Genomic DNA, 26,433 nt, shown 5'->3' on the forward strand with positions numbered 1-26,433 from the left:
GGTTCTGGACAGGTGCCTGACCATGCCTGGTGTGCATGGCAGGGGAGCAGGAGTGAGGGTGAGTATGCACACAGAGCAAGCAGAGACTTCCACATCAGGAATGAAAAGGCTGGAAAGGCCCAGGGAGATGGGTCCCAAGAAAACACAGCCCTGGAGATTCCTATAATGCCCCCTACCTTTCCTAATCTGCAGCCTTTGGGGAAAAGGAGACTAAAAAATGGAAATGGGGTGCATTATTAAGAACTATACCGTCTAGAGAAAAACAAAGATTATCCCCAAAGTCACAGATTCCCTTACCGTGCATGAATAGTGTTCAAGTGTACATGGATGTACACACATACAGTTAAACACTCCCTTCTCACAGCCAGTAATAAACATGGGAATTGATACTAGGGAAAAGATGAGGAGGAAGAGATAAAGGAGAATGAATTAGTCAAGGGCAAAGAAGACAAATGAGCGGGAAATCCAGAAGAGATTTCTGTGCGGGGCAGCTGATACACAAACAGCAGCTTCTCCACCTCCAAAGTGGGAAGGGATTGGGGGGGTGGGGGAGAGAAATGGCAGCTCCCACAAGGCTCCCAGCTGCCTCCATCTCCTCTACACACACTAATGCCTTCAGGGATGAGACTAGGGATGAGACCTCGATTCGCAAATGGATCTTTCATCTCCCCCAATAATTCCACATGGACTGCACACCTGACCTATTTATTGCCTCCATATATTTCTCCATGAAACACCGAGAGAGAGACCATGTGGCAGAGAAGAGGTGCCTGGGGAGAGACACAGGAAAAGTGAGGCTGGGAGAAGAGTATGTCACAGTTTCCCAGGCTTTCCAGGAGTACCCTGAGAGCAAGTGCAAACTCTGCAACACAAAGGCACACACAAGCACAAGTAATGGTATCCTCTACCCTGCTAAACAGCCTGGCCCGCAGCCATGTCACCTGGTCTTGGTCCTTACTCAGGAAGTAGAAGTAGAAAACACGCAGTTTTCTTTGGACTTTAGGCTGAAGATGGGGTGGGGGAGGGGTGTAAAGAGGCAAAAGAGAGGTGGCACACGGGTATGTTTTGCCAGGACCGCTGACATCCCACATCACAAGCAGGGACCTAGGGAGCAGCAGCAGCATCTAAAAACAAAAAAAAAAAAAACCTGAGACAATAACATAAGTAAACCCAAAATCATGGCATCCCTTTGAGGCACAGTTGGTACACTTGGCCTGAGGTTAGTGCCCTTCCCAAACCCTACTTACCACCCACTAACGGTGGATTTGCCTGATCACCTGCCCCTGTATACCCTGCAAAACAAACCTTCCCATTATCGTTGGCTCTCACTGGAAGACAGAACGAGGTCTTCACATTATGGTCTTCTGACTTCAAACACCATCACTCAGTCTGGGAAAGGGGAACATATTTCAATGTTCCAGCAGCTACTCTTTCCCTAAAGAGAAGTATCCTTGGGCTTTGGGACAAAAAGATAAAAAGGACTTCAAATGAAATGTCCATGTTTTCCTGTCAAAATTGGCCATCTGTAGGCTGTATCTTTACTTAAATAGAGAGTAGATCCTCCAACAATCTGTATTGTCAACTTACTGCAGCCCATGCAGATGCTTGGGGCATGAGTGGGAGAAGGCCCTTGGACTTTGTAGACCTTACCTCTCTTGGTGCCTAGTGTCCTCTACTCAATTCAGACAGGAATGGGGGGAGAGGACTAGGCCCCCTAGAGAACTAGGATAAAAAAAGACATCCTTCTGTAACTACCTTCTTTCAAGGCAGGAAAACAAAAGAATGTGATGAGGATGGCAAGAAGTCAACAGAGGAAGAAGTGGGACTGCTGGATGCCTGAAAGCTTCTTATATGGTTGGCAGACCCCATGGACAGTGGCTGCTCTCCAGTCTCAGGGCCAGAGCATAGGGAGAACACAAGTGTCCTGGGCAGGCAGAGCCATCTCAGCAAACTGCCTGGGAGCACTTTGAATTCCATCTCATAAAATGCTCACATTCTTAACCTACAGTTTGTGTCCATGTATTTGTTTCTCCAAATCTAGAAAAATGAAAGGGCAAGAATTTCTACTATATTAAAAGAAGAAAATTGAAGCAAAATGATAAAAACATGGATAGAAAGTATAGTACATGAATTTAGATTCAGAATGACCAAAGGCCATCTCTTAGCTCTGTCAATTCCTAGCTATGTGATCTTGAACACAACTGTACTAGGCCTATACTTTATCTATACAATGGCATAATAAGAGCTCCCACCTCAACAAGTGTTAGAGAGGATTAAATAAAAGTATGGAAAGTGCTTAACAAAGCACCTGGCACCTACTGATCATTAGAGCAGGACTGATGATTTGCCTATACGCAATCAGGGCCAGGCCAGGTACCCTGCTACAACTCTCCAGAGCTCTGCCGCCTACAGGATCTACACATTCTTTAGCTGGCCCTATACTTCAAACCTTAGGACCAAAGCCTTTTTTTTTGGCTAGCTTCACCCAAGAGGTGAAGGAAACAGATATTGGAAGAGTACCCACCCCCAGCTGATAATGAAGAGATGAAAGCCAGTTTTCTGCTGAGTCCCAAGGAAGACCCAGTGCACTCAATGCTTTTCCCAGCATACTAGCATCCAGAGAGCCATCATGTAGAACTGCCAGCTGCAGGAACACCTGTAAAACCACCTTCTGGTATACAGACTGAAAGTTAGAGGATGAGCTCTTCCTACAGACACACATTCATTACTATTTATGGACTGCACGAATTCATATATGCATACACATAGTCACTCACCTCTACACAAACAAACTTACCGCCTAATTTGAGCAAATATGAAGCTGAAGAAACACAAAGAGGACACTGGAAGGACAGCCCTGACAAGAGAAAACAATGTGCATACGCTTAGGAAAAGAAATGGATTAAAAAAAATTTTTTTAATGTTTTTTATTTATTTTTGAGAGACAGAGAGACAGTGCGAGCAGGGGAGGTTCAGAGAGAGAGGGATATACAGAATCTGAAACAGGCTCTAGGCTCTGAGCTAGCAGTCAGCACAAAGCCTGACACGGGGCTCGAACCCATGAACCGTGAGATCATGACCTGAGCCGAAGCCAAACGCTTAACCAAACTGAGCCACTCAGATGCCCCAAGAAATGATTTTTAAAGAAAAAGTTAAAGGAAAAGAGAAATAAATTTGGAAGTCAGGCAAACAGTCTCTTTCCCCCTAAGCCATAAACTACACAGCAAGTCAGGAGGAAACAGCAATTAAATCCAAAGAGCCTCTAAACAGCCAAAGAAATCTGGCTTCTAACTCCATAACTAAGTCCATTACTGGCTGAGAGGCTGGACATGGAACATCCTTACCCACTGACCGTTTGTGGAATGGGGACAGTATCTGTCCCAAATATTGAGGTCATGCCTAGGGCCAAGCAAATAGAAACTGCTCTCAACGGACTCAAGAAGGAAAGTAACTAGAAGAGGCTGTTGGAGGTAGAAGGTTCACAAGAAACCTAACCCTCTGCCTGAACAGACAGCTACAAAGCCAAAATCCACTCATGCAGCCTTCAAAAGAAAGCCTGAGACACTTTTCCAGTAGCAAAATAAGGACAGTACTGGCCCCACCTGAGAGCACACAAAGTCAAGAATTCCATGAGGCCAGCAGGGACTAGAGTCCTGGAAGGCAGACAACATGGGAAGAAATAGAAAGGGGGAATTCCTGATACTGTGCACTGCAAAAGGTGAGAGACATGATAAATCCCATCCCTACCTCAGAAGGGAAGAAGACAAATCTTTAAGAAGGTAGCTAAGCATATTAGCAAAAAAACTGCAATCTCAGAGACAAAAGACAGTGGCTCCAGCTAAAAGAAATCAAAAGACAAGCAGAAAGAGAGCAAAGCAAAAGGGACAAAGCAAATGGGAGCCCAGCTTGGTCCTCTCTAGACCTATCCTACTCAAGGCCATCAAAAAATCTGAATGCTAGAAAAGTGTTTAAGACCCAACCTTCATTTAGACTGCTAAAGATCTAAACAATAATGTAGGCACTTGATAGCTACATAAATAACCAGAGTTCAATGCCTTCAGGCATGGAGCTTTTACCTACTGAAGACAAAGAGGCAAACAAGGGTAGGGCGGGGTAAGAACATTGATGCCATCAGTACAGAAGTAATAAGCAAATCAACAAGAACAGAGACTCCGTCTTAAGGAGAAACCCAGAGAGAAAGAATGAGCAAGAATCATCTTCAAGTCATGGCTGGAGTATAGGAAAAGAAAAAAGCAAGCAAAGCAGTCAAACAAGGAACAACGACAATAGTGGAGAATCACAAAGGTCAACAAAGAGAATCATGATTAAATCAAGTTCCAGGCAATGGTGTCAAAGGATCAGTCAGAATAAGCATCAGAGGGGCACTTGGGTGGCTCAGTAGGTTAAGTGTCCATCTCTTGATTTTGGTTCAGATCATGATCCCAGGGCTGTGGGATCAAACCCCACATCAGGCTGTGCACTGTGCATGAAGATTCTCTGTCTTCTCAGCCCCTGCCGCAAAAAAATTTAAAAAATAAAAAAGAATGAGGGTAAGAAAATCCACTGGATTTGGCATTGAGGCTGCCAGGAGGCCCTTCAAAAGAAGGTACATGTGAGAAGAAATAGAGGCACAAAGGAAGAATACTTTGAAAGCTTGAATGGGTCTAGTGAAGTGTGGAGGGTTGGGACCACTTCTCTAAGTCCAATTTTTTCAATATTATCACTCAAGTCTCTTAATAAAGAGAAAGAATTGGCTCCAGTGGTCAGGTCCTAAAGATGGATCGTCCAGTGCCATACAATGGTTTTCTATGATGGTGCAGAACTACTCCTCCAAGGCATATGTCCTCAGGATAGAGACAGGCACAGTCACAACAGCAGAAGGATGGAGCATGGAGGCAAACTCTTTAAGAACAAACTCCCACAAGACACAACTCCACCTTCTCCAAGCTCTTAGCCATGCCCCAGACTGCTCATAAGTTTTAGTCCTTGCCCTTTGCAATACAGGATGGAGAGAAATACCCCAATGACACCAAATCCCCTAGGATTCTAATGCAGTATCTGGACCACTCAAAGGGAAATAAATTCTGTCTAATATCAATTACAGTCAACATTTATAGAGCATTTGCTACGTTCCAAGCAAAGTTCTAAACTCATTTCCTCTTCACAACAACCCTCTGACAAGGTTCTAATATGCTCCTCAATCTGCCCAGGAGGGGACTGAAATTCAGAGAGGTTAAGTAATTTGCCCAAGTTCATGCAGCCAGAGTGGTAGTCACGATTCAAAGCCAATTTGGCCCAGAACCCATTCTCTTGCCATAGACCATGCTGCCTTTCCAGTGGTCTATGAATCAGCCACAGAAACTGGACTCATTTTACTTATTCTTCAACAGTGTGAATGAATACAAAGGCACACATTCTGTGTCAGCAGAGAAATTTATAAATGAGCCTGTTGGGGCCCTCTTGTGGAGAGACCCACCTCTACCATGTCCTAAGTTTTTACACTACACACACAAATATTTTGATTGATGAATGTCCTTGGCACAGCCCAGCCCACACATGAGGCACAGACATTCAAAAGGAAGAACACCCTTGACTCAGATTGCAGCCAGGTCACTGGCATCCTGTGTGTCTTCACCTCCTAACCTCTCATCATGCAGGCTTCTCAGCTATACACGAAGTAAAATTATCTTTCCTCTCCAACCCCCAAACACTCTCCTCATATATACTATTGGCCAAGATGATATCCAAGCTCATTTCTGACTAATCTGTGATTCTCTACATGGCAAAGGAAAATGGAGCCAAAAAGGTGAATGTGGTTTGCCTAAGCACACAAGTAAGTGACAAGGTGAATTAGAGAAATACCCCAGACCCGATCAGTTTACTTCCCCCACAGCCCTCATGGACAAGAAGACCTACTCCTTATACTTGTTCTCTGACCCTGCCTGATATCCTTAAAGTGATCAGCCTATGTCTGATAACAGCCAAGGTTACTAGAAGGTGTACTCTACTCCACCTCCACTCCTGAAAAGAATGTGGGCTCCAAATTTCAAGCAAGATCTCCTCACCTAGTTGTGGGACTCTGGGCAAGCTGCTTAACCTCTCCAGGTTTCAATTCCTTCACCTACAAATGGATGTGATGGTAACTACTTTACTTTATAGGATGGTTCTTGGTATTAAGTGAGATGACAGCACCTGAACAAAGTGAGAGTTCAAGAAGCTTGCAGCTCTCATGAACAACTATTTTGAGAGAAAAGTTTGAACAAATAACAGGATAAACAAAAGCAGTAAGGGCTTCATTCCCTTACAGAATTGTCTTGTCCTCTGGCAATCAAGTCTCTCCTTGGAACCCAGTTCCCCTGAGCCATAGGCCTGCCTACACACCTACACTACACTCTAGGTGGCTACAAAGGCATTTCCACTCAAACCTCAGCAATGCTGGCTGGCTCTGCATCACTGCCCAGTGAAGAGCTGCCTAAGAATGGCCACTTCAGAGTCCAGTTTCCTGGTGACTCAGGCCTGTCTTCAAACGCCAATACCTCTAAGGTGGTGGGGGGTGGGGTGAGGGACAGGGAGGGCAGGAATAGCCAGAACAAGTTCAACAGACCTAGACTGTGTGGTCCACTCTAGACAGGGTCAGGTGGCATCCAGAGCCTCCTCCTTTACTCTCCTTTAAAATAATAAGTGGGGGCGCCTACGTCGCTCAGTTGGTTGAGCATCCAACTTTGGCTCAGATTATGTCTCACAATTTGTGGTTCGAGCCCCACGTCAGGCTCTGTGCTGACAGCTAGCTCAGAGCCTGGAGCCTGGCTTCAGATTCTGTATCTCCCTCTCTCTCTGACCCTCCCCTGCTCATGCTCATTTGCTCTCTCCCTCTCTCCCTCTCCCTCTCTCTCTCTCTCTCTCTCAAAAATAAAACATTTTTTTTAAATTAAAAAAAATAATAAATGGATCTTCTGACAGTAAGCACAATAGGCTTTCTCTATAGTCATAGTCTGCTTCCAAAGAATACCAGGGACTTTCACACATTCACCCACACACAACCTGGAGCTGGGGGCAGAATCAGAGTTCATCTTCTCCTGCTGTCTCCAAGCTTCCAGAGGAGGTCAGACCTCTTAGTGAAACTATGATAGGAAGGAATGACTCCAAGTCCATAGCTCCGAATGGACTATGCGCAAATCACTACAAACACCAACCCTTATTCTGTGCTAGCCACTCTGGCACTTTGGATTATAATGATTCAGCATTCACACTCTATAAACAGGTACCACCAAAGAGATTTTACCATTAGCCTCAGTCCCCTGAGAGTACTCAGAACAGAACATTCAAAAGATACCACTGCTGCCCTCCAGGTAGGTGATGTCCTGTTCACAATCAGTGGATAACATGGCTTTCCACAACAGAGTTTGAGACAGCACAATTATCAAAAAGATAGCCATCTTAAGAAATATGCCATAAGAAAATAAATACTGTTCTAGGCAATTTGAGACATAAATTACAACTTTTAAGAGATGAGATGAGCAACAATTAGGTTCCTCTTTCAACTAAATCAGAAGCCCCAAGAAAACAGCATTAACTTACATAAACAATTAGCGCAGCGTAAGGACAGGTCACCAAGCATGGAACTTGTTACTATCACATTGGCACTGACTATGTCTTCCAGGTAAATCAGCAACTGAAACATCATATTTTATTTCTAACACACCCAAGAGTCCAAGACTATTTATAATCCCAGATCCTTAAAAACTTGAAAGGAGGATGAATTTTTAAATGTACACATTTACATACGTGGGCAGAAACACAAAAATCTGATGCCTCTCAATACAGCTCAGGGAGCCATAACTCACGGCTTTCACAATCCCACCTAACACCCAAAGAAAATCCGGGCGCCTTCTCTAAGAGATGGTGGGAGGCTGGGTAGGTAGCCAAGAAACAAAGAAACCTAAACTCAGCACTTGGCAGGACCATTAAGGAGCAGAGGATTTTAAATGCATTGTTTCTGACTCTAAATATGTCTACATTTATTACCAATTTGGGATCAGAAACCACATTTAGTTCTGCCGTGACCATGCACTAAAAATATTAAGCAGAGTATTGCCTAGGAAACAGCAGTCTTCCCTCCTGCGGCAGCCCCATTTCAGAGTCGACTCTGCCATGGTCCCAGGGCTCACCATCCTGGGCTTCACTGAGAGCCCAGTTAACAAGCAGAACTGTCACTGTCCTGCCATCCCCCTGCTTGCTTTTTAGAACACAACGATAGGAGCCAGGACTAGGGACTACACAACCTCGTCTTCCTCTCCAAGGCTGTAACGTGGTCAATGAAATTCCATTTCATGGATCTGTAACAACTAGAACCCACCAGACTGGGAGCTCTTTAAGGGTAGGGACATTGTCCACTTAACCCACTGCTGTAGCCTCACCACCCAGTACTGCACCTGCCACTCAAAAATATCTGCTGATTGAACAAATCAAAAATCTCAAAAGGGGTCATCTGGACTAGCACAACGGAAAACAGTCTTTTCATTAAAAGAGGTGAAAAAAATTATAAATAGGTGAAAATGTGGATAGTGATAACATGAAAACAAATGCATATTTTTGAGCAGAAGTAGAACATAATGCACACACATATGAATTACTATTTTGAAAAAAATGTGTGTGACCCCCTCTATGATCAGATATGAAGTTAGAATTACGGGAAGCTGTGCTCAATGGAGTCTTTCTTCCTGAAATGTTAGCTATATGAGAAAACATTTAAATGAAATATATTCTCAACATAATATTCTTCCTTGTCTGCTGACTTGATCCAGTCCTTGGGATGGCTCAGAGACCTTGTTCCTGTTTGGCAAGCCCAAGAACAGATGATCCATCCATCAGCCCAAAGAGAGAGTACAAGGGCAAAGCTACAATCCTAGAGTCCAGCTTAACAACTAGACCTTGTTTACCAGGTTACCTGCCAGTGTGCATCATCACTATGAATGGCTCAGTAGACAGGTGGCCAAGAGAGAAGTTTTGAGACAAGCGTATGGAAAAAAAATCACCTGGCCCAGCTTCAAGGCCAGAGTTCCAAATAAGTACCATCATGCCACACATCCCAGGGCTTACTGGCCAGCAAAGTGACTTAAGAAATGTAGCAGTATACCAATCCTTCTAAATGTTGCAAAAATAGAAGAAATAGGAGCATTTCCTAACTCATTCTTTGGGCCTAGAATTATCCTGACACCAAAGGAAGAGAAGGACACTATAAGAAAACTACAGACCAATATCCCATAGAAATATACACATAAAAATCCTCAAAAGAACACTAGCAAACCAAATTAAAAGAACTGTATAAATGATCAAGTGTTATTTATCCCGGGATACAAGGGTGGTTCAACACATGACAATTAATCCATTTAATACACATTGATAAAATTAATGGGAAAAATAATCTCAATTGATACCCAAAAAGCATTCGGCAAAATCCAACATCCTTCCATTCTAAAAACACTCAATAAACTAAGAAGAGTACTTTAACATAATAACAGAAATATATGATGCGAATCATATATAAAGAACCCACAGCTAAAATCAATGGTGAAAGTTTACAAGTTTTTCCCCTAAGATCAGGAAGAACACAAGGATGCCTGTTTGTATCATTGTATCAACATTAATATTAGAAGATCTAGCCACAGCAATAGGCAAGAAAAAGAATTAAAAGACACCGTACTGAAAAGGAAGCAACAAAACTATTTCTATATACAAATGACATGAACTTACATGTAGAAAACCCTGAAGAATCTACAAAAAATAAAAACTGTGAGAGCTAATTAACTCAGCAAAGTTGCAGGTACATCAATACTCAAAGATCAGTTCTGTTTCTTATACTAGAAACAAACACTTCAGAAGTGAAATTAAGAAAATAATTCCATTTAAAATATAATTTTTTAAAAAAGTATTTAGCAATAAATTCAACTAAGGAGGAAGGATTTAGCCAAAGGAAAAAACCTATACACTGAAAATTACAATAAATGCTAAAAGAAATTAAAGACAACCTAAATAAATAAAAAAACTTTCTGGGTGGACCAGAAGACTTAATACTGTCAAAATAAAAATACTACCCAAAGCAATCTACAAATTCAGTGCAATCTCTAGCAAAATCTCAACAGCATTTTTCAAGAAAATAGAAAAACTCACCCTAAATTTCATATGCAATCTTTAAAAAGAGCCACATTGGAGGATTCACACATCCTGATTTCAAAACCTTACCACAAAGCTAACATAATCAAAACAACAAGGCATCAAAAAAGAAAAGAGCACATACTCTCCTATCTACAGTCAAGTGATTTTTAACAAGGGTGCCATTGACTAAAAATGGATGAAAAACCAAAATTTAACAGTGAAACTATAAAATTCTGGGAAGAAAACATAAGGGCAAAAACTTTATAACCGGGCAATAAGTTCTTAAATATGATACTAAAACCAGACAATAAAAGAAAAAACAGATAAACTGGATTACATCAAAGTTTTGATTCTATCAAAACTTTTGGGCCTCAACACTGTAAGAGAATGAAAAGAAAACTCACCAAATGGGAGAAAATATTTGCAAATCACACGTCTGATAAAGGTTTAATTTCCACAATATGTAAACAACTCCTACGACTCAACAACATAAAGACAAGCAACCCAATTTAAAAACTGGCAAAGGAGATTAACAAAAAAGGTATTTCTCAAAAGAAGATACACAAATGATCAACAAGCTAATGAAATGATGCTCATTATCAGTTGTGGTTACTGAAATGCAAATCAAAGCTGCAATAAAATACCATCTGACACCTACTAGGATGGCTATAATTTAAAAAAGGGGAGGAAACAACTGCTGGCAAAGATGTGGAAATATGTACAATGCCAGTGGGAATGTAAAACTGTACAGCTACTCTGGAAAACTCTGGCAGTTTTTCAAAAAGCTACACATTGAATTATATGACCCAGCAATTCCACTCCTAGGTTATCTACCCAAATATCTAAAAACAGTGACTCAAAAACAAACTTGCATGTCAATGTTGCCAAAAGGTGGAAACAACCTAAGTATCAAGAGGTGGATGAATCTTTTAATAGATTTTTATTTATCTATTTATTTATTTTTAATGTTTATTTATTTTTGAAAGAGAGAGAGAGAGTGCAAGCAGGATAGGGGCAGAGAGAGAGAGAGAGAGAGAGAGAGAGAGAGAGGGAGGGAGGGAGGGAGGGAGAGGGAGGGAGGGAGACACAGAACCCAAAGCATACTCCAGGCTCCAAGCTGTTAGCAGAGAGCCCAGTGGGGGGCTCGAACTCACTAACCACAAGATCATGACCTGAGCCAAAGTCAGCTGCTTAACCAACTGAGCCACCCACCCAGGCGCCCCTTTAATGAAGGTTTTAAATGTGGCATATATATTCAATGGATTATTCAGTCATAAAATGGAATGAAATTCTAATGCATGTTATAATATGAATGATCCTTAAAAGTATTATGCTAAGTGAAATAAGCCAGACACAAATGGACAGAGATTGTCTACTTCCACTGACATGAAGTATCTACAATAGGCAAATTGAGAGTAGATTAGAGGTCACTCAGTGGGGAGAGGGAGGAGGTAACGGAAAGGTACTGCTTAATGAGTTCAAAGCTTCTGTTAGGGGCGATGATAAAGTTTTAGTAGATAGTGGTGATGATTGTACAACACTCTGGATGTAATTAATGCTACTGAATTATACACTTAAAAATGGTTAAAATGGGGCGCCTTGGTGGCTCAGTCGGTTAAGTGTCTGATTCTGGATTTCAGCTCAGGTCATGATTCCAGGGTCTCTCTTGTTCTCCTTTTGTCCCTCTCCTCCACTTGCACTCTTTTTCCCTCTTTCTAGAATAAAAATAAACGGTTAAAATGGCAAATTTCATGCTATACCTATTTTACCACACTAAAAAATATGTAAGATTGTCCACAAATTGGCAATTGCTGAAACTGGCCAATGGGCACATGGGTACATTCATTACACTGTTTCCTAAAAATTTAAGAAGCAAAAATGATGTTTTCTGCAGCTTTTCTGTCAAGGTAAAGAAGTCCTCTTTTATTTCTAAACCGCTGTTTTTATCATAAATGGATGTTAAATTTTATCATGTGTGTTTTTTACATCTATAAGATGATCACCAAGTTTTTTCCCTTTAACCTAGTAATATAGCAATTTTGTGTGAAGATATTCTAATATGAAACCACCCTTGCATTCCTGAAATAAGCCCAACTTAGATGATCATTTTTATATCCTGCTGGGTTTCATTTGCCCTACTTTGTTGGTCCTCCATGTACTCCCATAATTCTCTGTGCTGCTGTCCTAAGACCCAACAAACTGTACTTTAAATATGAACTCCTTGAAGGCAAAAGTCTTCCTCATCTACTGTTCTATCCCCTAGCTAGTGTAAGGTCAAGGCCACAGCAAGAACTGCTGATAAATAGCTATGTAAATTGAAGAGTGGGTGGAGAAATATACAGGTGAGTAGATCAACAGCTTAATCCAGAATATAGTCATCTACCCAGGTGGAAGTGCAGAGCATATTTTTAAGGCAGGAAAACCTTCCAAGGGTCCACCAACCAATCCATAGGACTATCTTTTTTGTGGACAGCTCAATTTGTCTGTACCCTCTAAGCTGAACTGCAGCCCTAGATTCTCATCTCCCCACTTTCCCTCATTACCCAATCAGCAGCATCCCAAAGTTGAGTGCCTGCTTTCACCAAAGAAGATGCAGTCCTCTTATCAAAGCACACCCCAAAGGTTAGATCCTGTGCTGGGATTGATTGGGAATGTGGCTTTAGATTCAAACTTAAAAATGTTCTTCCCAATCTCTGAGTTTATTCCCAACAATCAACATGGCCTCATCCCAACCCTGATTGGAACACCAAGAGCCCATCCCATTAACAATTCACTGCATCAGCAGCACAGAGGAGGAGAGCAATCAGCAAGGGAAACAGCTGAATTACTTCAGCAGCTGTAAATTATGTGTTCTCTCTTCCTCTCCTCCTCCAAGTCCGTGCTCAACTGTGCCCCACGCCTCCACACTGAACTTGAGTTTGTCAAGTATCTGCATCAACTACAGTAACCAAACTTGAGTTCAAGAAGCAATATTAAAAAGCAGTAATTAACTGACATTTAAATAACTGTTTAATGTCAACAAAATCACATTTTAAACATCTCCTAGTCTATTAGTTCCTTAATTAAATTCCTTAAAATCCTTGGACACTGACACAGAGCACACTCCCGGGGGGAGCAGTTCCCAGGCCCTGGCCTTGGCAGTCTGTAAAAGAGGAGCAGCCCATGCCCTGGGGAAGTGTCCAGAGAGCCCAATTTCCTTCTAGAGTCTCCTAATGAGGTGGATTCTTTTCATAGCTCTGCTGGTTTCCATAGGGGATCAAGAACATGACAAACACATTCTGAGCATGGAAAACTGCCAAACCAAGCCACAATTTATTTCTTAGTGTATTTAAAAATATAGACATATACACATACATAAACCCATGAGAGACATCTCCCATCTGGTATCCACTCTTCTTAAGAGTGGTGGATCACAAGACATTCAAGCATGTGTACAAAGGGAATACAACAGGATTTGTGACAGCAGGTAGGGCCAGAGGGCTCTGCAAGATGCCACCAACCAAATCCCAGCCTGCCAAGAGTCACCAGCCTGCAACTGACAGGAGTACACTCAGCCAAGAGCAGCATCCTAGACTAGAGCCTACAAAGGGAATCTAGGTTCCAGTGAATGAGCTTGTGATGGGGATGCCAATGGGACCCCAGGAAGTCTCTCCTGCCACAGTAGGCTCCATGGGGACAACTTGCCATCTAGCCTTATCATAGTACCAGACTTGTTGAAAGGAGGTGACGTGCCAGCCACCAGCCCAGGTAAACATATCCTGGAAACAATCGGTCTCACAATAGGCCTCTAGGCAGAGCACATTTGGTCAGAAAGCCTTTGGCACTCACATTTTGGGAAGCAGATGCTCTGAACCCAATTCCACTGGGTCGGACAAGATCATTTTAAGAGCATCAAAGGTGTGCGAGATGCCAAGTAGCCTTCTCTTGCCCCTTACAGCAGAGGCCCTAATTCTTCCTAGTTTCCTTTCAAAACTACCACCTCACTTCTTGGTTGGCCTTAGCTTTTTTGTCTCTGTTACTCAGTACCTTCCCTACACCTTCCATTTTGCTTTAAGGGTCTGCCTTGCCACAGAATAAGAGACAATTCTTCTCAGTGATTCCATCCTGTCTCTCACTGGCCAGAGATTCCTCTTGTGGCAGCTCTCCTTAAAACAGCCAGTGCAGCCCCTGGTAGTGCCAAGAGATAACAAGGTAGAAGCATGGTTAAGATTACAGACTCTTACGCTGAAAGGCAACCACTCCCCTAACAACTAGGGACAAGCCCGGGTTCAGAGAAGCCAGATGTTTGGGTTGTAGCTCACAAAAATGTGAAGAGCACCCAGAAAAACAGAAAAGCATGAAGCCCACGCAGCCCAGAAATGCTGCTTGCTTACTACCTGCCGTTTCACACCCACGCCAAAGTCATTTCAACCTCAGATGAGCAGTTAACAGCCACACCAATCCAGAGAAATACTTTTACAAAGACATTGTTCACTCCCATAGAGGAGAGCTTGCAAAAGAGCAAATTTCTGTGCACTATGAAAAGATGAAGGGGGCGCCTGGGTGGCTCAGTTGGTTAAGCCTCCAACTTCGGCTCAGGTCATGATCTCACGGTCGTGGGTTCAAGCCCCATGTCGGGCTCTGTGCTGACCGCTAGCTCAGAGCCTGGAGCCTGCTTCTGGTTCTGTGTCTCCTTCTCTCTCTGCCCCTCCCCCTCTCATGCTTTGTCTCTCTCTGTATCAAAAATAAATAAAAAACATTAAAAATTTTAAAAAAAAGAAAAGATGAAGGAACCCTTACTGCCTATTAGAAAACATATATGGAGTTGCCACCACCACCAACACATCCAACTGGCAGATTAGCCATCCTTCAACACATGTGTATTGAGACCTACTGCAACACAGAGTGATCCAAGTGGTAGAGATACAAAGACTAAATAAAACAGGGTTCCTGTCTTCAAGGAACTTTGAGATGGGCAATGGAGATGAGAGAGTCATCACATCAGTCATTATAGTAAGCACTGCATTCAAAGACCCCGACAAACATGGCTGGAGGAGTCTAAAGAAGGAGAGAACAGATACCTCCATCAATATATGGGGGTCAAAGAGGACTTCCTGGAAGAGGTGAGCTTTTTAAAGATTAAAAGCGTAAAAGAAATCATACAAACATAGGTGACGAGAAAGGCATCCCAAGCAGAGGCAGGAGTACTTCTGCAAGACCTGGAGGCATGGTAACTGGCATCAAGACTCCAGGAATGCTCTTTGCCAGACAGGTCAGATGAGTTTCAAATACACAGCTCACTGCAGTGTCTTAGCAAATCTCTGGAATCTGAAGAACTGCCCACAGTGAAAGGGATATTAGAAAGCAGAAAAGGAGGCCTGCTACATGCCTGCTAAAATAAGATAAGAGGGTCATCATTGTTTGTGAACTCTGCTTATGAACTCATTCCTTTGCCTTGCAGTTCAATGGTTTGTTAGCTCTTGCAAATTCTGAGCATCTATTAATAGAAAGAGCTAGTCAACAGAATCTGGATTTGGGCTGTATTACTCCCCATAGTGGCCTAAAACCCCAGTAGATAACTTGAACAGGAAAGTAGCTTGAGAATCGCACAGGGTTTTTGCTACCTCTACCTGAAGTCTATGCCTGCTTCACTTTCCTCTCCAATGTTTTATACTCAGCAAGTTCACAGCTAAGCTCAAGCTCTTCCCCCAACATTCCTGATCCTCTAGAGTTGCCTATCTCTACTACACAAGCGAGAAACACAGGAGCCCTCCTCAATAACTCCCTCTCCTTCCCCCCACCCCCACTGCACTTCAATCACCAACCACTGTCAATTTTATCTACTATTTCCCTTCTGGCTCACCTGCCCAAATTGCCAGAGCCACCCCCACCTCTCAGGTGAGGGCAACCGAAGTAGGCTTTCAAAGAAGCCAGAACCAAGCTGGGTAGCACCATGAAGCAGCAGAAGGCACATAGCTTTACTCAATCTCTTATTTGCTCAGCCCAGGATTTCTGGAGCACCCAAAATCCAGTCTCCCGAGTTCCTCTGAAAGGCTCTCAATAAAAGCCACTTTCTTCCTCAGATGAAGAGTACCACTCAGGGAACCCATTCAATCACAAAAACAAGCCGGAATGTGGGCTACAGAGAAGGTTTGGTGCCTCGCTTAAGTCCTCTGGAGATACCTACATGTCAGGGACCCAGACCCCAAAGTCAGACCCATGACTGTGGGAATCAAATCCCAGGGGAGGCAAGCTTGGCTCCCCACAAACCCACCCTTCAAAGCACATGGAGACATTCTATGGGGACAGCCAGTGAACTCAAGAGTTTTAATTCCTACTCCCTCTGCCACCCTCCCTCACCACAAGAGAAGACATTTCCTTCCACCAAAGCAAGCAAGTGGAAGGCAGCAATTTTTGGGAGTAAGATGTGGCTGCCCATAGCAGGCTACAAATCAATTTTCCAGAATAAAGGACAAAACATGCATTAACAAAAAAGGCCATGCCTCTGGAGCCTCAACTCAATGGCAACTTCCCTTCACTGCATTCCCTACCAATGGCCATCACATCAGTCAGGAAGGAAAAGTGTATGTTGAATGAATGAATGAATATATGGATGACAAAATGAATAGCAGGCTAAGGAGCTAGAGAAAAGGGTCAGCATGAAAGACGGACCTGCTCAAAACCGACTGTTCATTCATTCTGTCTCCGACCACCTATTACATAGTCTGTACCTGGGCAAGGTGCTAGGAAAAGAGAGGCATGCCTAACCTATCAAAGAGAAAGGGGTCAGGGAGAAAAACGCTCTCCTTTATCTCCCCGGGACGGCTTATTTCTGAATACTATTTTAACAGCACCTCCTGTTTTCCGGACATTAAAGCCATGCCTAACGGCACATACACAAATAAAAACTTAACTTTTTATTGTATCCAGTACTTTGGAGCCTTGTGGTTTCTTTTCTGAGGAAAAACTGTCATTCATCTCCTTGATTAAAAATTGATTTAATTTGGCTTTCATCAGGTAGGTATAAGGGAAAAACACACAGATTCACAGAAATAATTCGCCCAGCAACAGGACTGTGATGAGCTCTGGCGAGTGCACAGTTGGGTCCCAACCCACCTCCGATGAAAGACAATTAAAAAGCTCACAACGTAGAGCTTAAGCTCTAGCCAAAAGGAATTATCTTCCCACGAGTGTCTCCACCAGATTTTTGGTTAATATAAAAACTTGCAAAAGGAAAGGAAAGGAAACCCCCAGGATATTTCACATACAACTTACAATTTCTACATTTTTCAAATTCCCTTGCAGGGAGAAAAGGCAGAGGCCTTTATTTCTCATTCCTACTTTTCGAAACTTATCCCACTATTTGACATTGTCATAAAAATTTTCATTTTGCTGAGAGCCCAGAGCAGAGGAATGTGCAGTGGCTGAGGCATGCACACTGCTGTGAAGGGGCTGAGGTGAGAGCGGGAACAGCTGCAGAAGAGGTGGGAGCTGCGGTCCTCGAAAGCATACACTCGGCAACACAGCCATGGGCTCAGAGTCTGAGATCAAACACCAGAGACGCAGGCAAGCAGCAGGCTGAACAAACTCTCCATACGTCAGGCTCCTGAACTCAGTGATTTAAGCAAATGGGCAGACTTTGCTGCAGTATCAAAGAATCATGGGGTAAAAGTTAGCAAATCATAAGTATACACCTTGATTAAATGTTAGAGGGACCATTCCATAGCCAGAGCGTTACATGATCTTCCCCTCATCTGTTTGAAACCATTCAACAGTTTTCCAGGACCCTCAGGATAAAGGCCAAATTCCATACACAGACTGTCCACCACTGAGCCAGGACCAACATCTCCAGCTTTATCTCTCTCCTCTCCTTATCTATGGTTGGCTCTATGGAACTTTTTTCCAGTGCTCTAAGACATCTTGCATCCTACCTCTGGACCTTTGTACATGCCATTCCCTCTGCTCAGAACTCTGTTTCCCCTCCTCTGTATTTGGCAAATTCCTACCATCATAAAAGGCTTCCTCCTCACCCTCAGAGATACTTCCTCTAGGAGGCTGTGACTAACCCTCTCCCCAGAAACAGACTGCATGCTGCGACAGTACCCACACTCCTGTGATCACAACACGTACTACATTTTATAATATAGTTATCCTAAGCATCATAACGACAGGGACCATGTCCATTCTGCCCAGCTAGCTCGAAATCTGACACAGAAGAAATGTTTAGTAAATTCTTCAAGGATGATTTAGATTCTGTGTCAGGCTCACTTCTCAGTTCTATCCTTCCTGATTCACTTCCTCACCTCCCCCAAGCCAGTTATGTGTTCATCTCCCCTATGCCGCAACCACAACCTCTCATGTTTCAGTCCTTAATGGATGGCTCACCCAGGCCTTAACCTCACACATGTTCATCAATCATCTGGGCAGCACATCCTATGTGATGGACACAGTGTCAAGTAATCAAGATGCAAAGATGACCAAGCCACCTCTCCTACCTTCTAGGAAAAGAAAAGGCATATAAATAAATAATCGCCACATGGTAAGTATCATAATGCAGAGAAACATGGGGTAGAGACAATGCAGGGCAGATTTCAGGCATTCTTCCCGGTGTTCCCTCCCCATCCCCATCCCTTATCCCAGACAAACTGCTTTCTACCTCTCCTCTTTCTCAAATCAATCTCTCCAGCACTCTTTACCTGAATACCTAGCCCAGATCAGTCTTCTCAAAGTTTCTCAAAAGCTCCAGATTAATTCAAGTCCTTTCTGACTTCTGCTTTCTCACCTCCTTGAGTTCTGTTCCCAGGCATCTCACTCACATACATCCCTGACGCTGCCTTATCCTGAACCAACTTGTTGAAACTACTATTTTTCAATCTCCACCCTCAACGGTCTTGAGTGATCACTTCACAATTATGAAACATCTCCACTTAACACAAACATACTTCACAGTCCCTGCCTACAATGAAAAGAAGAGAGGATTCACAAGGCCAAAACACCAGAAAAAATTAAACGCAAAATAAACCTTCCTCAACACAGCCTTTCTCTTCTACTGCTTCCTCTTGCAGATCCAAGGGCTAGACCATCATGGTCCTCAAGAGGATGCACCCAATTGTGTTACATTTCCAGGGAGGTTACAACACCCTTAATCAACAAAGCCCTAGGCACTGACCCCCTGGCCTGCCCCTTCAGCCTCTCTGCATGTCATGGCCACTCTACCTAGCCGCATGTCCACTTAACATGTAGTCAGCACCCTGTGAGCCAAGAACCACATTCCTCATAGTGCTAAGCACAATGTCCTGTACAAAATACATGCTCAGTTAAGGTCTATAGCTGAATCTCTGAGAAAAAGAAAACCAGGTGAGCCTCCCCTGCCCCTTGCCCAGAAATACCCCAATGCAAAAAATATTCTGCTATGCAGCCTGCAGTCAAAGACCTCCACCCTCCCCCAGCAAGAAGCTTCTTATTCATCTAAGCCCAGACCATGGAGACCTTCACCCCAGCTAAGAATATGCTGACATAGCCCTCCTATCAGTGTACAGAGAGCCAGAGAAACCAGTGTTGTAAAACACCCCTTTAATCAAGTGACTTGTCTCCAGTTAGTATAGATTTAGGGGAAATTTTTCTGAAGAAATCAGTAATAAATGGTGGGGAAGAACAGAACAGAAATTAATGAACATAGTAATTATCCCCTGAAGTTGCAAATCAGAACAATTCCTCACTTGAAGACAAGTATGAAAAACAAGATTAAAGTGCTTCAGGGATGTGTTCGAGAAACAGCAGGTAATAGAACAGATAAAATATATTTACAGTACCTCACTAGGGACATGTACCTTTTGGCTAATAGCTATCAGATACTAAATACCACTGTAAAAATAATATTCTTCCATGCTTCATTATGGAGTTACAATTAGCCATAGGAAAGCAGCAACATAACAAACAATACTGAATGGTAACTGGAATAATTCCAGAGTCCAAGCTTCTCCTGAAGTGTGTGGCACAAGTGGGTTTAAGAGCCAGGTTATGCTCTCCTCTGTAAGTCTTCTAGACCTACCATAACAAAACACCATAGACTGGGTAGCTTAAACAACAGAAATCTATCTTCTCACAGTTCTAGAGACTAGAAATCCAAGATCAAGGTCCTGGCTAAACTGGTTTCTATCCAGAGTTCCCTTCCTGGCCTATACCTAGCCACTTTCTCCCTAGATCCTCACATGACCTTTCCTTTTACCTCTGTACCCATGTACTGAGGACAGAGAACTCTCTGGTGCTTCTTTTTCTAGGGACATTAATTCTATCAAATCAGGGCCCCACCATTTTGACCTCATTTAACGTTAATTACTTCCTTACTCCAAATACAGCCACACTAGGAGTTACAATGTCAACATAGGAATTTTGAGAAGACACAAAAATTCATTCCATAACACTTCCTGAACCATTAGGGCTGTTCCCACCACATTCATTGAAAAAAGGAAAAAGGAGTAGGTAAGAGATTGGCCTTAAGGAATAACAGAGGATTGCATAAGAAATTGGCCATGGGGACACACCTGCTGACTATGGGGGGTGATGGCCAAAGACTGTAGGGCTATGAAGGCCATGGTGGGTGTCGGGGGCAGGGGAAACAGTCCCAAGTCAAATGAACTCTTTCACAGAAGATAGCTAAATAACAATAATAATGTATGACAGTAATTTATAATACCTACGAATATAAACAATACTAGGTACTAGGTGCCAAGTATTTGGCATGCAAGGTTTCATTTAAGCTTCATTAACAGTACTGAAGATACTGTTATTTTTTTTTTTTTAGAGATAAGGAAACAAACTTACATTGGTCAAAGTCACTTGCCAAGGTCACCCAGTATGGTAGACAGAATAATAGCCCTCCAAAGAGATCAGGTCCTAATGCCCGAAACCCATAAATTTACCTTTTAAGGAAAAAAGATATTTGCAGAGGTGATTAAGGATCTTCAAATGATTATCCTGGATTATGGGAAAGGCTCTAAGTATGATCACAATGTCCTTGTAAGAAATAGAGGAAGATTTGACACAGGCACAGAAGAGAAGGCAATGTAAAGATGGAACAGAGGTTTGAAGATGATGAACTTGAAGTTTACAGTGCTATGGACACAAGCCGAGGAATGCCAGAAGCCACCAGAAGCTGGAAGAAGCAAGGAACAGACTCTGCCCTACAGCCTCTGGAGGAAGCATGGGTCTGCCAACACCTTGATTTCAGCCCAGTGTTACTGACTTGAGACTTTTGGCCTCCAGAACTAGGAGAGACTAAATCTCCGCTGTTTTAAGCCACCAACTTTGTGTTAATTTTTTACAGCAGCCACAGGAAACTAATACATCCAGATAGTAGAGATAAAGCCAGGGTCTGGGACCTCAGTGATTCCAGACTTGCATTCTCAAGCCCTGTGCTTTCCTCCTTTTCTGCATACAGCCTCACCAAGCCAGACCTATGCTCTGTGTGATGAGTAACCCTGCCAAGAATTGAAGTAATTAGCAATGACAGCTCCTCCTCTGTCACAGTGCCCCCAGACAAGTGTCTCTCCTTCCCCCCATAAACACAGCAAAGGCTTATGAGAGGCCAAACCAATATCGTAGTGTTTTAATTATCAAGTAAGGAGCGAAATAGCCCAAAGTACAACATACTGATGAGAAAGCAAACCCAACTGTATAATAAAGGTTTTCACCTATTTGTTTGCATTTGGCTGTTTCCCCAAACACAAAAAAGCTCCTAACCTCTGTCGCTCTGCTCCATCCATCCCACAATTCTTTCCCCACACAGACACATTTGGGAAGGAATATCAGCTGCAAGTAGTTCAGTTCCCCCCACCTCTCCCTCCCATCCCCTGTTCACCACCTGATGACTTCCCAGGAACAGAGAGAAAAGGACCGAGTTACACTGAACTCTTCTCTCTAAGCCTTTTGGGTAAGTACTGGTATGAGCAGGCTGGCCCAGAGGCACCTCAAGTTAACCAATCTTGGCATTAACAAGCAAGCTAATAAACACATTGTCAGGGCAAAGGTACAGCATCCCCAAATGCACTTTTTGAACCTATTCTGACAAGTATGGCTCAGTTTTAATTATTTATAACACTTCAAAGTGCAGGTGGTAAAACACAGCAGTGTGCTTTGTAAAAATAATGATTTCTTGGTGATAGAGGACATCTGTGGCTGCTGTGGCTATTCAATCTTTGCTGAGGAGTCATCACCCAGCTCAGGGTTTCTGGGAGAAGAATCAACTGGGGGAGTAGCAGAAAAGACAACCTAAGACTTACCATGTAGGGAAACCATAGGTAACCCATTAGAGGCCCCAGAGTTCTCCCACTTTCGTTTTTGCGAGATGCTTTCTCCCCATCTCCCTCAAGCCCTGTCTTCCTTCATGGTTCTTCAAGCAACTTTCTCCCTTCTTTTCTGTTGCCAGAAAGGTTCCATCTGATCTTCCATCATTATCTCTAAATAACAATTGAGGCTAACATTCACAGAGTATTTGCTCACTATGTATTGGGCTCATAACAACCCTATGCCACAGGTACCATCATTTTCCCCCTATTAGAGATGACGAAGCTAAGACTCAGAGGCATTAAATCATTTTTCAAGGTCAGAGAGCTAATCAGCGGCAGAGCCAGAATTACAAAGCATATGTAACTCTGAAGCCCAAGCTCTTAGCAACATTAGACTCACATGACATCAGTTCATCAGATGAACTGGTAGCCTTACTATTGTCAACTAGACAAGACCTTAACATTTTTTTAGCATGTATTTATTTCTGAGAGACTTAGAGAGACAGACCATGGGTAGGGAATGGGCAGAGAGAGAGAGAGGAAGACACAGCATCTGAAGAAGGCTCCAGGCTCTGAGCTGTCAGCACAGAGCCCAATGCAGGTGATGAGATCATGACCTAAGCTGAAGTCAGACGCTTAACAGACTCAGCCACCCGGGCACCCCAAAGAAGACCTAAAGGAGACAAATCTACATGTCTTTTGTTTGTTTGTTTATTTTGAGAGAGAGAGAAAGAGCAAGAATGGGGAGAGAGAGAGGGAGACAAAGAAACCAGAGCAGGATCCAGGCTCTGAGCTGTCGGCACAGAGCCCAAAACAGGGCTGGAAATCATGAACCATCGGATCATGATCTGAGCTGAAGTCAGACCTTAACCAAGTGAGCCACTCAGGCGCCCCTACATATATTTTGACTAAGCTTCTGACTGCTCAGAAAGATTGGCAGAAATGCTCTTAAAACCATCCACAAAATTTCTTTTCTTGCTCATTTCTCAGAGAATCATCTGGAAAATACATTCAGTCCCAAGGAATCCATGGGGGAATGCAAATGGATTTAGAAATGAAAGCAAGCTTACCCCTTCCCCCAGATGAAATGAAACCTCAATATTCAGCAATACATGAAAGTGCCTACTTCTACTCTCTCTACCTGTTGGAGTCTCAGCAGGCTATCACCAACAATACCTGCATTCGACCACCAGGGAAATAATGGAGAATCCTCACCTTTTGGGAAGAAAATCAAAAAGCATAATAATAATCATGCAAAAAAGGAAGGAATAAACAAGAAGAGAACAAGTTCCAATTCCTATTTATCAGGTATCAGCAGGTTCTGGTTTTTTAAGCTTATTAAAATATTCTGACTCCAAATTCGTTTTCTTTGCCTAGTCCTAATTATTGCTTTAGCTCCCTTCAAATGGGCCCCCAAAGATGATGAAAAATGTAACTGAAAAGTCGATTTGTTCCATGGGAACTGCAGGGAGACACCCTGACATCTTGCTCTGAAATGCTATTTGCTTTTTCATAGGATAAAACCACAGAATTAATCATGGTAAAGAGTTCTCCATTTCACCTGGCAACAGGACTCACTGGGGCTAGGCAGGTAAGGGAAACAAAGGTGGTATGGAAAAAGAAAAAAGCCCCATTTCCTCATCTAGCAGTACATGCACCAAACAGGCTCCCAAATTCTGCCCAAAGGCACCAAGCTAGTACTGACATCAAGTTCTGAAGCTACCTGTCACTGCAGGGAACACTGTCCATGCAAGAGAGGGTTCAGCAGGATGCTGGAATATTAGGTTTGGGGGTGGCAAAGAGAAAGATTCAGAAGAAATATAAACCATAAATTAGGGCTGGAAGTCCTGATACTCCTCCTGCTAAAAGCTAGCAAGGAAAGACCGGATCAACTTTCTAGAAAGGTAAAATCATGAAAGGGGATGTTAAAATAAATTGAGAGAAAAAAGGAAAAAGATCAGAGAAGAGAAGGAGTCTTACTGCAGCAGGTTTGCAATTTGCTTTCAGAGCTAAAGCTCTGCGTAGCAGGTTTTTTAAAGTTTATTTTAAGACCTTTGAGGCCTTTTGGGGGAAAAAAAAAAAACCCTCACTAATTTTACCTCTCACAATGTCTCCAGAGTTTCACTGCAGTGGGGGGGCATTTACATTAAACAGGATGAATTTCTGTTAGAGGAGCATCTATCCCTCAGAAAATCAATGTATTCCATGTGTGTACACATGTGTTTGAGAAGAAAAACATTTGACAACTTTTTCCATAGCAGTCTATTACATTTTTATTGTTATCTGAGTATAGCTAACACACCACATTACATTAGTTTCAGGTGTACAATATAGTGACTCAACAAGTGTAGCTACCATCTGTCATCACACATTGCTATTACAGTATCGTTGACTGTATTCCCTATGCTATGCTGTGCCGGAAGCCTGTATCTTCCATTTCTCTTCACCCATTTTGCCCATTCCCCCAACCCGCTTCCTGCTGGCAACCATCAGTTTGTTTTCTATATATATATATATATATATATATATATATAGGTCTACAGCAGTCTATTATTCTATCAGATGCCCAGGTGAGGAATATGGAGTCAGAGCTGCAAGTCCTGATCCTCCAAATCCCTGTGACCACACAAAGATTGATAACTGGTTTTGAAGAGGTTCTCACTCAGAATTTAAGAAAGGAAGAGAAAAATCAGTGCAAATGAAAATAAAAACAGCTGCAATTTGTTTACTTTTTAACCAAAAGTAAGTTTGTTCATTAATTAAATAGCCTGATTAGGCATCACAGAAACTTAGGCCATCACCACCCCTGACGGTCAAGATCACCTTGGTTTGGGAACTTGCTGGCTGATCTACCTTTAAAGTTTACAGAATTGGGGTGCCTGGGTGGCTCAGTCTGTTGAGAGTCCGACTTCAACTCAGGTCATGATCTCACAGTCTGTGAGTTCAAGCCCTGCGTCCGGCTCTGGGCTGACAGCTAGCTCAGAGCCTGGAGCCTGCTTCAGATTCTGGGTTTCCCTCTCTCTCTGCCCTTCAGCTACTCATGCTCTCTCTGTCTCTCAAAAATAAATACATGTTAAAAAAATTTTTAGGGGTACCTTGATGGCTCAGTCGGTTGAGCATCTGACTTTGGCTCAGATCATGATCTCACAGTTTATGCGTTCGAGCCCTGCCTGAGGCTCTGTGCTGACCACTCGGAGCCGGGAGCCTGCTCAGGATTCTGTGTCTCCTTCTTTCTCTGACCCTCCCCCACTTGTGCTCTGTCTCTCTGTCTCTCAAAAATAAATAATGTAAAAACATAAAATAATTTTAATTAAAAAATATATAATAAATAATAGTTTATAGAATTATGGGTGACAACCAAAATGGGGTGGGAGAGTGTTAAGAGTGCACTTTGCCCACCCCAACCACATTTCTACGATCCAAAAAGAGAGAGAGAGAGAGAGAGAGAGAGAGAGAGAGAGAGACGTGTTCTAGCCTAGAAGGTAGAAGAGATGAAGACTAGCATGTTACCTACAACTCTAGCCAGAAGAAAACTGTCAAAGATTCTGAAAGAAAACACTTCTGAATAAGAAGTGTATAAACAACACAAAGGCAAGAAAATAAAGGACATGATCAAAGAGATTACCAATTAGCCCAGAAAGGACTGAAGAGGTGAAGTGGAAGAATTAAGAAAAGGCTTAATTTTTTTTAAATTTTTTTAATGTTTGTTTATTTTTGAGAGTGAGATGGAGAGCAAGCATGAATGGGGGAGGAGCAGAGAGAGAAAGAGACAGAGAGACAGAACCCAAAGGAGGCTCCAGGCTCTGAGCTGTCTAAACAGAGCCCTATGCAGGGCTCAAACCCCACGAATCATGAGATCATGACCCGAGGCAAAGACAGCCGCTCAACCAACTGAGCCACCCAGACACTCCAAGGCTTAATAATCATTGAGTCCAGAGGAAGTTTGTTGAGAAAGACATTTTTTCACCACAAGGCCCCTTCTGGTACCAGAATCTTCAAAAGCCTGTCTTGC

General features: G+C 42.8%; 1 protein-coding gene across 4 annotated transcripts in view; it reads right to left on the bottom strand.

The window, feature by feature from the left end:
• Window positions 1-26,433, bottom strand: part of SIL1 (SIL1 nucleotide exchange factor) — a 220,577-nt gene that overhangs the window by 170,963 nt on the left and 23,181 nt on the right. The window contains exon 2 of one of the 4 annotated variants that reach the window (XM_029942008.1): window positions 2,798-2,857. The exons of 1 other annotated variant lie outside the window; for it this stretch is intronic. The gene's annotated coding sequence lies outside the window, so the exon portion shown is untranslated. Of the gene's footprint in view, window positions 1-2,797; window positions 2,858-26,433 lie in introns of those variants that run through there. 2 more of the 4 variants (XM_029942006.1, XM_029942005.1) reach the window with 2 other exon arrangements.

Source organism: Suricata suricatta, chromosome 6 (assembly GCF_006229205.1).
Source record: "Suricata suricatta isolate VVHF042 chromosome 6, meerkat_22Aug2017_6uvM2_HiC, whole genome shotgun sequence".
Classification (NCBI taxonomy): Eukaryota; Metazoa; Chordata; class Mammalia; order Carnivora; family Herpestidae; genus Suricata; species Suricata suricatta.